We start from the raw sequence: 10,048 nt of genomic DNA, 5'->3' as shown, positions 1-10,048 counted from the left end.
TTGATATTCCGCAGCTCCACCTATACCGATTCCACATCATCCATGCAAATGTCCTTCCTTACTATTGCATTAATTTCGTCTTTAACCAGCAATGCCACCCCGCCTCCTTTTCCTTTTTGTCTATCCTTCCTAAATGTTGAATACCCTTGGATGTTGCGTTCCCAGCCTTGGTCACTCTGGAGCCATGTCTCCATGATGCCAATTACATCATAACCATTAACTGCTATCTGCCCAGTTAATTCGTCCACCTTATTCCGAATACCCCTCGTATTGAGGCACAGAGCCTTCAGGCTTGTCTTTCGAACACACTTTGCCCCTTTAGAATTTTACTGTAATGTGGCGCTTTTTGCTTTTTGCCTTAGGTTTCTCTGCCCTCCACTTTTACTTTTCTTCTTTCTATCTTTTGCTTCTGCCCCTATTCTACTTCCCTCTGTCTCCGTTGCATAGGTTCCCATCCCCCTGCCATATTACTAAAAGCTGAATACTAAAAGCTTTTCGTAGTATGCTCTAAAGTAATACAGGATTACATTTTTCAGTTTTCTACTATGATTGCCCAAACTCCTTTGAACTGAAGTTAAAAATTACGGTCATCTCATAAGATTTCAGGAAGTATTAAAGTGCTAGATTTATCCTGCCCTTGTCGATGTCCACACATTCACATTTTCAATATGGGATGGAATCAGGAGCAAGAACCCTGGATGATCTGCTTCCTTCCCCTGAGGTAAATAAGATACTTTCTGCAATCCTATCTGAGATCAACAAACTTAGTGCCTTGAATCTTCCTGAATTGTGACACACTATGTAATGCATTTACCCACTGAGCTGTTAGTCCTATTTAAAAAAAATGTTGGTTATATCTAAATAGTTTATATATTATATATAATATAGAATCATCAAAAGTTGAAATAAACACTTTTTCATGATTATGGATTATTGCCTATTTGAACAAGGAGAGAATTTTGTTTCAGACTACAATTTTCTTCTGATAAAAGTTCAGGTGCAGGACTTCAATGGTTAATTCACAAAGATACAGTCGTCTCCTGGTTACTTTAGCTATCGGGAAATGTTGACGTTGCTGGGACAAAGAGGGGATTGGTATGTTAATGAGCGAGCTACTGAAACAGTTATCCATAAATGACTTGGGACAATCGATAATTTGTTTCAGGCTTCCAGTAGGCTAATCGCAAGAGCTGTTGCTATTCTTGTGAACACAATATGAGCTGACAGATAAGAATCCACTCATGGAAGGGCAAGAGCCCATTGAATTGGCAGCCGCAGTGAACAGCCCCTGGAAAATGACCCTCCGCCTCCCCACACTGCAACCCTGCCCCCACCCACCGCCACGTTCTGTGAACAGAAGGAACAAAAGGAAAAAGATCCACATGTTTGAAGTCAATTGGTGAGGTCTGCTGAGAGAGGCAAGTAAAGCACAGGAACTTTGCCTTAAGAATAAAGCAAACAAGTCCAGCATAGCCAAGCCTTAGACAATTTCAATGCGAAAACTGGCCAAAAGCAAGTATATATAGTTGCTAAATAGGACAGGGCAGTTTATTATTTTTCTTAGTTACGAGGAGGGACTGAGATTAAGTTTAAGTAATTGGGATTTGCTGTAACTGTTACTCTGTATGTTCACTTGCTGACTGTAAAATAAAGCACAAAATGTTTTGTATCTAGTCTTATGAGCCCACCTTTTACAACATTCTTGAAATGCATATGAGGGCACCTGCAATGATCACAGTATCCACTTTACCTAACAAAGTTAAGGCAAAATGCCTAACATTGTTACACTATTTATTACATTATTAAGGAAGCAGTAATGGGACATTTGGAAAAGCATAATTCAATTAAACAAAGTCAGCATGGTTTTATGAAAAGGAAATCATGTTTTGGCAAATTTGCTGGAGTTCTTTGAGGATGTATCGGGCAGGGTGGATAAGGAGGAACCAGTGGATGTGGTGTATTTGGATTTCCAGAAAGCATTCGATAAGGTGCCACATAAAAGGTTACTGTACAAGATAAAAGTTCACAGGGTTGGGGGTAATATATTAGCATGGATAAAGAATTGGCTAACTAACAGAAAAAAGAGAGTCGGGATAATTAGTTCATTCTCTGGTTGGCAATCAGTAACTAGTGGGGTGCCGCAGGGATCGGTGTCGGGGCTTCAACAGTTTACAATCTATATTCATGATTTAGATGAAGGGACCAAGTGTAATGTTGCCAAGTTTGCTGATGATACAAAAATGGATGGGAAAGCAAATTGTGAGGATACAAAAAATTAGCAAGGGGATATAGACAGGCTAATTGAGTGGGCAAATATTTGTCAGATGGAGTATAATGTGGGAAACTGTGAGGTTATCCACTTTGGCAGAAAAAATAGAAAAGCAAATTATAATTTAAATGGAGAAAAATTGCAAAGTGCTGCAGTACAGAGGGACCTGGGGTTCCTTGTGCATGAAAGACAAAAAGTGAGTATACAGGTACAGCAAGTAATCAGGAAGGCAAATGGAATGTTGGCCTTTATTGCAAGGGGGATAGAGTACAAAAGCAGAGAAGTCCTGTGATGGAGAATTCAAACAGGCTGCAAAGTTGAGAAAACACAGACCCCTATGCCTACATGAGAATTAACACATTGCATTGAGTTACAACTCACGCTTGACATTTCAGGACTTTTGGCAGCGAGCCAATTAGGGGCTAACAACACAGACTGTTGGATCAATTGAGCCAATAAGGTCAAAGAAGGCGAGTTAATTTCTGTAAATTGATCCAGGATAAGTACAGCCATTTTTTGCCATGTGTTTTAGAAGAACAAAGAGCTGGAACCCTGCCAAGGTTCTGTTGCTGCTGCTGGAATAAAATTACTTTAAATCTACAACCGGAGTTCGCATCTCATTGAAAATTAACAGATCTAACAATTGAGGCGTCACGAACAGGATCGCTGAGGGAAGAAACTGAATTTTGGACATCGGACCTACATTCTGAGGTAAGGACTCCTCTTTATAAAAGTCCTCGGTCAATTGTCTAAATTCACCTCTCCTTCTACGTGATTCCGAAAGCCTCCGGTTTGCGAACCCTCCGGTTGGTAATGGGCTCGAGGTCCCATAGACGTCTAAACTTCGGCGGTGTGTTAGTTAATTAATCACCAACCCACTGATCGGCTGGAAAGCCTACGACTCGAGACCCCAGTAAAGAAATTAGTACTATGGCAGCAGAAGATAAGAGCAAAGAATTGCCTACAGCTGTTAAAGGTGGCGGGCACCACCTGAGGTTTCGATAGACGAAATCCTCGAACAGTTGAAAGAATACATAGAGCAACAATTCGGCTGACCTAAAACCTGTATTAAGATCGAACAAAAATACAGTACCTCCAAAGGACAATGGTCCTTGGACGAGATCGAAAGGGTCTGGAGAAAAACGACCCGTATGAAAAATAAAGAGTGAACCAGATGGTCCTTAGCTGTTATGGGACAGGTCCGACTGCGGAATGAAATTATAACGCATTCCCAACATGATCGGGACCTGACCAGTACAAAGGACCAATTGCAAGCGGTTTGTGAACAGCTGCGACATAAAAAACTTGAACTTGAAAAGTCGGAAGCGGAAGTTAAAGATCTTAAAGGTGAAATTAAAGAATGGAAAAAATCATTAGGTCAAGAGATAGAATTAGAAAAGGAAAATGTATCGGTCAATTCCCAGGGTACCCATGTTTGGATAAATTAAAAGCGTAAACCCGAAGACATGACCAAGGAATAGATGTGGATTCTGAGTCCTCCGACGATACAGGGTCGGAGGATGAAAAATTAGGGGTGCACTTTGCCCCATTTAAAAAAAGACGAGTTGTCATCAAATCAGAAGAGACTGCGGATGAGGACAGAACCAAAAAAACAAAGAAAAGGGTGTATGCAGAATACTTATTTCATGATCCGGTGGACCCAGAGATAATTGATCAATGGTCCAAGGAGTTGCCCAATCTAAAGAAAGGGGGAGTGAAAACGTGGGACCAATTGGACCGCTTAAGAAATATATATCAACTTTATCCCTGGGACGGAGTGCAAATCTTGACCATAAGGTGCCAAAAACACAGGGAAGAAAATTGTACAACAAGGTACAAGGAGCTTTGGGGTGGGATGAGCAAGAATTAGACGCAGGTTGTGAGGTGATTAAACACTGGCTGCAAGCCTTCATCCAGCTAAGACAGACTGGGGAAAAATTGCAGCCTCCAACAGAAAGGAACAGAGGAGGTCCTGGAGTATGACGAGCAGTTTAGATGTACGTGGCTAGAACATTCGAGTATGAATAATACGGATGAGGAAATTGAAGAACAAGTGTTTGGACCCCTGAAAGCAGCTTTCGTGGCAGGTCTAAAGCCAGAACTGTCCAAAATGCTTAAAGTCGTGTTACCGGACTGGGAAGGCAGAGGAACTACCTTTGCAGCATTGGTGGATTGATGTAACCAATTAGACAGGGATATGGGGGCTAAAGTCCGAGCTGTGCAGGCTATGGGATGGAAATCCCAGGATTCCGATAAACAGTCATTAGGAAAATTATGCGGAAAATGTCATTATTGTGGGAAAGAAGGTCACTGGGCCAAGACATGCAGGGCGAAACAGCAAGGTCACGGCCGGGGAAGAGGATGCAGCCAGGGATACAATTCAGCCAACAAACCAGGCTTGTCACAAGAGAACGACCTCATAGAAGCATTGAAGCGACTGACAATACAACACATGAAGGAGTTACTTGGGATAGCAAAAAACGATTAAAGCCCGCCCTGGCCCCTCTCCTCGCACTAATACAACAGAGGGGAGATGGGCTATATATAACTGTGAGGGTGGGCGATAAGGATGTGGACTGTCTTTTAGACTCGGCGGAATTAACATGCTTATCCCTACAATATGGAGACTCTTTGCTGTTGGATGGTAGGGCACGTACAGCCTATGGAGTTGGGGGCCATAAAATGGAAATTAAGAGGACAACACCGGTACTTATAGGGCTGGGTCCACATGAACTAACCACACCGGTCTGGATAGGCACAGTAGGTCAAGCCCTTTTGGGAATAGACGTTCTAATCCAAGTAGATTCATCGTTGCATTTCGAGGATGGTCGGGTGACATGGTCAATTAGAACTTTGAAGAAAGAAGAATTGAAGGAACACCCGATATGGGCTAAAGATAAGAACGATTATGGCCTACTCCAGATGGAGCCTGCGTCATTTACCGGGACCAAGCCTCTTTGCACTAAACAGTATCCCATCAGTCCAACTGCCATCGTGGGAATCGTACCGGTTATTCAGCAATTGGAGAAACAAGGGGTGCTTATTAAAACGCATAGCTCCTCCAATAGCCTTGTGTGGCAGATACAGAAATCGAATGAGACTTGGCATTTGACTGTTGATTATAGGAAAGCTAACCAGTGTATTGATCAAAAAGTTCCTTTGGTCACAGATCTCGCCACCATTTTTAATGCCCTCAAACAGGAACATAAATATTTCTCGGTTATAGATATGGCCAACGGATTTTGGTCGGTGTCTCTGGCACCGGAGGTTCGACAGTGGTTTGCTGTCACGGTCCAAGGACAACAGTAAACTTGGACCCGGTTACCGCAGGGTTTCCACAACAGCCCTACGGTATTCCACATGGCTTTACAAAGCCATTTGTGAGAATTATCTCCCCTGTCATCTACAGTCATCCAATATGTCGACGATATCCTGCTAGCTTCAAACGCGGAAGAACAGCATGAACAAGATTTACGAGCTTTACTGGACCACCTTTCGCTGAAAGGACATAAGGCCAGCATCGACAAAGCACAAATATCCCAAGAAGAGGTTGTATACCTGGGACCAAAAATTTCACAAGGAAAGAGAGAACTTACCCAGAAAAGAACTGCAGCCATTCGGGCTGCTAAAAAACCCACCACTATTCAGGAACTAAGGTCTTTTTTGGGATTGTGTAACTTTAACAGAAATTGGATTGACTCCTTCACACCGCTTGCTCAGCCACTGAATGATATCTTAAAGGGGAAATGTGCCTCTAAAGAAGCCATCACCCTCACTAAAGAACAGCAAGAGGCCTTCCTGAGTTTGAAAAAGGCTTTGTGTTCGGCACCGGCTCTGGGAATCCCTGACAGTGGTAAGCCATTTACCCTGTTTGTCCATGAGAAAGAAGGATACATGACAGCTATACTGACACAAGAACATGGGGATCGGCAAAGACCTATTGGCTATTATTCGGCAAAACTGGATGCGGTAGCCCTCGGATGGGGAAGTTGTCTAAGGGCCATGGAAGCTACATGTCGAGCGGTAATGATCACTGCGGGTCTAGTCCTCGACCAAAAGCTGATGGTCAAGTGTCCCCACACCGTACATGCTTTGCTGTCTGTGACTAGAATGTCTCAGGTGACAGCAGCTAGATGGACCTGCTGGACAGCAGTTTTGGAAGCTCCTCATCTCCATATCGTCCGGGCCAGCCCGGTTAATTCCACAACTATGCTCCCGATGTCAGAATCGAGGAAGCAAGAGGGGGGAGAATGTCAAGAGCATGACTGCGTGAAGATTTTAAAAGAAACAGAAGAAGCAGCCTTAGCAGCAGAGGAGCCTCTGCACAACCCAGACCTCATCCTGTTTACAGATGGTTCCTCCTTTGTTGACAATGGTACCAGAAAAGCAGGATGGGTAGTTACAACCTTATATGAGATAGCGGCAAAAGGATGTTTACCCTCAGGAACGTCAGAACGTCAGAGTTACGGGCCCTGTCAGAAGCATGTCGAATAACAGAAGGACAGACAGCTAATGTCCACACAGATTCACATTATGCTTTTGGAGTCGCTCACAACTCTGGTCTGTTATGGCGGAAAAGAGGACTCCTCACTGCTGCTGGTACACCTATCCGAAATGCAAAAGAAGTCCGAGACTTACTAGAGGCCATACAATTACCTCAGGAAGTGTCCATCCTGAAGTGTAAGGCCCACGGAAAACACAGGGAAATGCCCTAGCCGACCAGGCAGCTAAAGATGCCGCCTCACAGGGCGCTCCCTCTGAAGAACCAACACAGATGTGCAGATTGAAAGCATTCAGGACTCTGACACGAGACCTTCAAACAATGCAAGGCGAGTGCTCCGGAGAGGAAAAATGTACATGGATTGAGGCAGGAATTAAGCTATGCGAAGATGGTGTCTGGAGACAAAGAGTACAGACAAGCCAGTCGCGCCACAAGCGCTTATGCCTTTTTTTGCCCAACAGATCCACTCGTGAGGACACTTGGCCTCACAACAGATGACGGCACGGTTCCAGAAAAGCTGGTGTGGTCGGGGATTTAAAAAATATGCCCAGTGGGTAGCAGACCGCTGTGTGCTGCCAGCTGAATAATAATTCAGAAAAATAATTCTGGACCCATCACAGTAATGCCCCAACTGGACCATTCCAGCATCTGCAGGTCGATTATATATCTCTCCCTCCATGCCAAGGATACACTAACATTCTTGTCATGGTCGACAGATTCTCTAGATGGGTTGAAGCTGTCCCAACTAAAAGAGTCACAGCCAATCACACTGCAAAGGTCTTGTGTAAGGATTACATTCCCTGATGTGGATTCCCGAGTAGCATTGACTCAGATCAGGGAACACACTTCACAGGTGCTGTCTGCCAAGAAGTCTGTAGGTTACTGAACATTACGTGGGATTTACACTGTCCTGATCACCCACAATCATCAGGACAAGTGGAGCGAATGAATCGAACTCTGAAACAATGGCTTGCCAAATATCACCAAGAAGGAACACCATGGCCCCAGGCACTACCAATAGTGCTATGTAGCATAAGGGCAACCCCGAACAGAACTACAAGTCTAAGTCCATTTGAAATTATAACAGGAAGACCCATGTCGCTGCCAGGAACTACTGATTTACGGAAAGCTGATGTTCACTTAATGAGTGTCATTTTGTTATCATACTGTCAGGATCTAACCAATGCTATTAGTTCTATTTCCCGACAGGTATCGGCAGCTTGGGGTAATCCATGCGAAGGAGGACACGACATCATCCCGTGAGTCTGGGTGTATGTGAAAAAGTTACATAAAGAACCTTTGGGTGCCAAGTGGGAGGGACCTTACCAAGTGTTATTGACCACCCAGGCAGCTGTTAAAGTCCAAGGAAAGAAAGCCTGGATCCACACCTCACACGTTAAACGAGCACCCATAACTGAAGCTGAAATCTAATAAGGACAATTACTTTTTGCCAAAATGTACAAATTTACTGTACTACTGACTTCAGGTATTCTAGGCATTTGTCTACTTCTTACTAGCCGATCCTCTGCACCAAAGGGAAATAGCAGAGTATCCAGGGAATTACATGTAAATACTTTGTTATATACGTCATACATTTATGCCAAACAAAGTAACATTTCTAGTTGTTGGGTGTGTGCACATATTCCTATTCACTCAAAGGGAGGGATTCCCTTGAGGCCAATTCCCTTGAATATCTCAAAAATGGCTGAGTGGATAATTAATCAAAACAAAACAGGCAATGCGTTTCAGGATACGGAAGACTGGGCACGTAAATGGAAGTCAGCAGGTTACAATCTGACTACCTTTGAAGGGGGGTACCAACCATGCTACAATAATTCCAAACGGCCCCCATTTTTTGTTATCACTAATACAACGGGAATAGGAAGACCGGGGGAATCGGTCTGTCTGATTAGAAACATCAAAGGAGGCCAAAATATGGGGTATAGTAACTGCTCCCGGAATTATAATATAATCAAGCCACAGAACCGTCCAAACTGGGCCGATGTGGGAGTTTTTAAACACAACAGGGGATTCTGAACAAAACAGATGGAAAAGCCTGGACAGGCCCCGGAGTGTTGCTGACAAAGAAACAGCTAACATTCATTGCCTGCAATGGCATTTATTGGGTGTGTGGCCACGAGGCCTACCCTTGGCTGCCCCAGAATTGGACGGGATCCTGCTATTTAGCCTACATTGTGCCATATATGTATCATATAAAGTCACTGTCAGAACATCTACACCGTCCTAAGAGAGCTATCACAGAAACAGAGAGGTTCTTTGCCATTCTGATCCCCAGATATGGGACCGCCAAACTGGCAAGGGAATCCATTAACATGGCATCCGTTGTGGAACGGGTAGCCAATGATCCTTCAGAGGCCCTAGTTAAAATCAATGCAGAAATGGTAGCAATCTGAACAGTAGCCCTACAGAATAGACTGGCTCTTGACTACATCCTGGCTGAAAAGGGAGATACTTGCGCCCTACTCAAAACTGAGTGTTGCACACATATCCCAGATAGCTCCGAAGAAATTACCCACTTCCAAAAGGAGGTAGAAAAACTTAAGCAACCCCCATCATTCACTTTGTGGAGCGGAGCCACTGAATGGCTAGGTTCAATCGGAACTTCATTGGTGGAAGGTTTAATTCTATTCGTTGTAATTATTTTACTTTTATATTGTTTGTTTATGTTGATTAAATGTTGTTGCAACCAGGTGGCTGTAGTTGCTGTCCCGCAGGTGAGACACCTTGCAGGTCCTAGCAGGCCGTCTGTACGTGGCACAGGGATATGTTATGCTTAAGAGAAAATTGTTTACTGGTTGAATTAAGATATTGATTTGGATTAAATTGGAATGAGGTTAATTAACCTACTAAAAACAGACTTCCATTATGGCCACGATGGAATTCGGGTTGATGTAATTTTGTGTGGAAGTTACTAGTCCGGATATATGGCGAAACACATCAACAAATTTTCGATGGAAACTCTATTAACATGTATGAAATTATTTTGTAGAATGTTCAACCAGTGATACCTGATGTTTTATGATTCAGTTTGTGAAAGAATCAAAGAGGGGATTGATCGAGAATTCAAACAGGCTGCAAAGTTGAGAAAACACAGACCCCATGCTAACGTGAGAATTAGCACATTGCATTGAGTTATAACTCACGCTTGACATTTCAGGACTTTTGGCAGCGAGCCAATTAGGGGCTAACAACACAGACTGTTGGATCAATTGAGCCAATAAGGTGAAAGGAGGCGAGATCATTTCTGTAAATTGATC

The sequence above is a fragment of the Pristiophorus japonicus genome, chromosome 7, assembly GCF_044704955.1.
Source record: "Pristiophorus japonicus isolate sPriJap1 chromosome 7, sPriJap1.hap1, whole genome shotgun sequence".
NCBI lineage: Eukaryota > Metazoa > Chordata > Chondrichthyes > Pristiophoridae > Pristiophorus > Pristiophorus japonicus.
The sequence above is the reverse complement of the archived record's forward strand: the minus strand, read 5'-3'. Positions refer to the sequence as shown.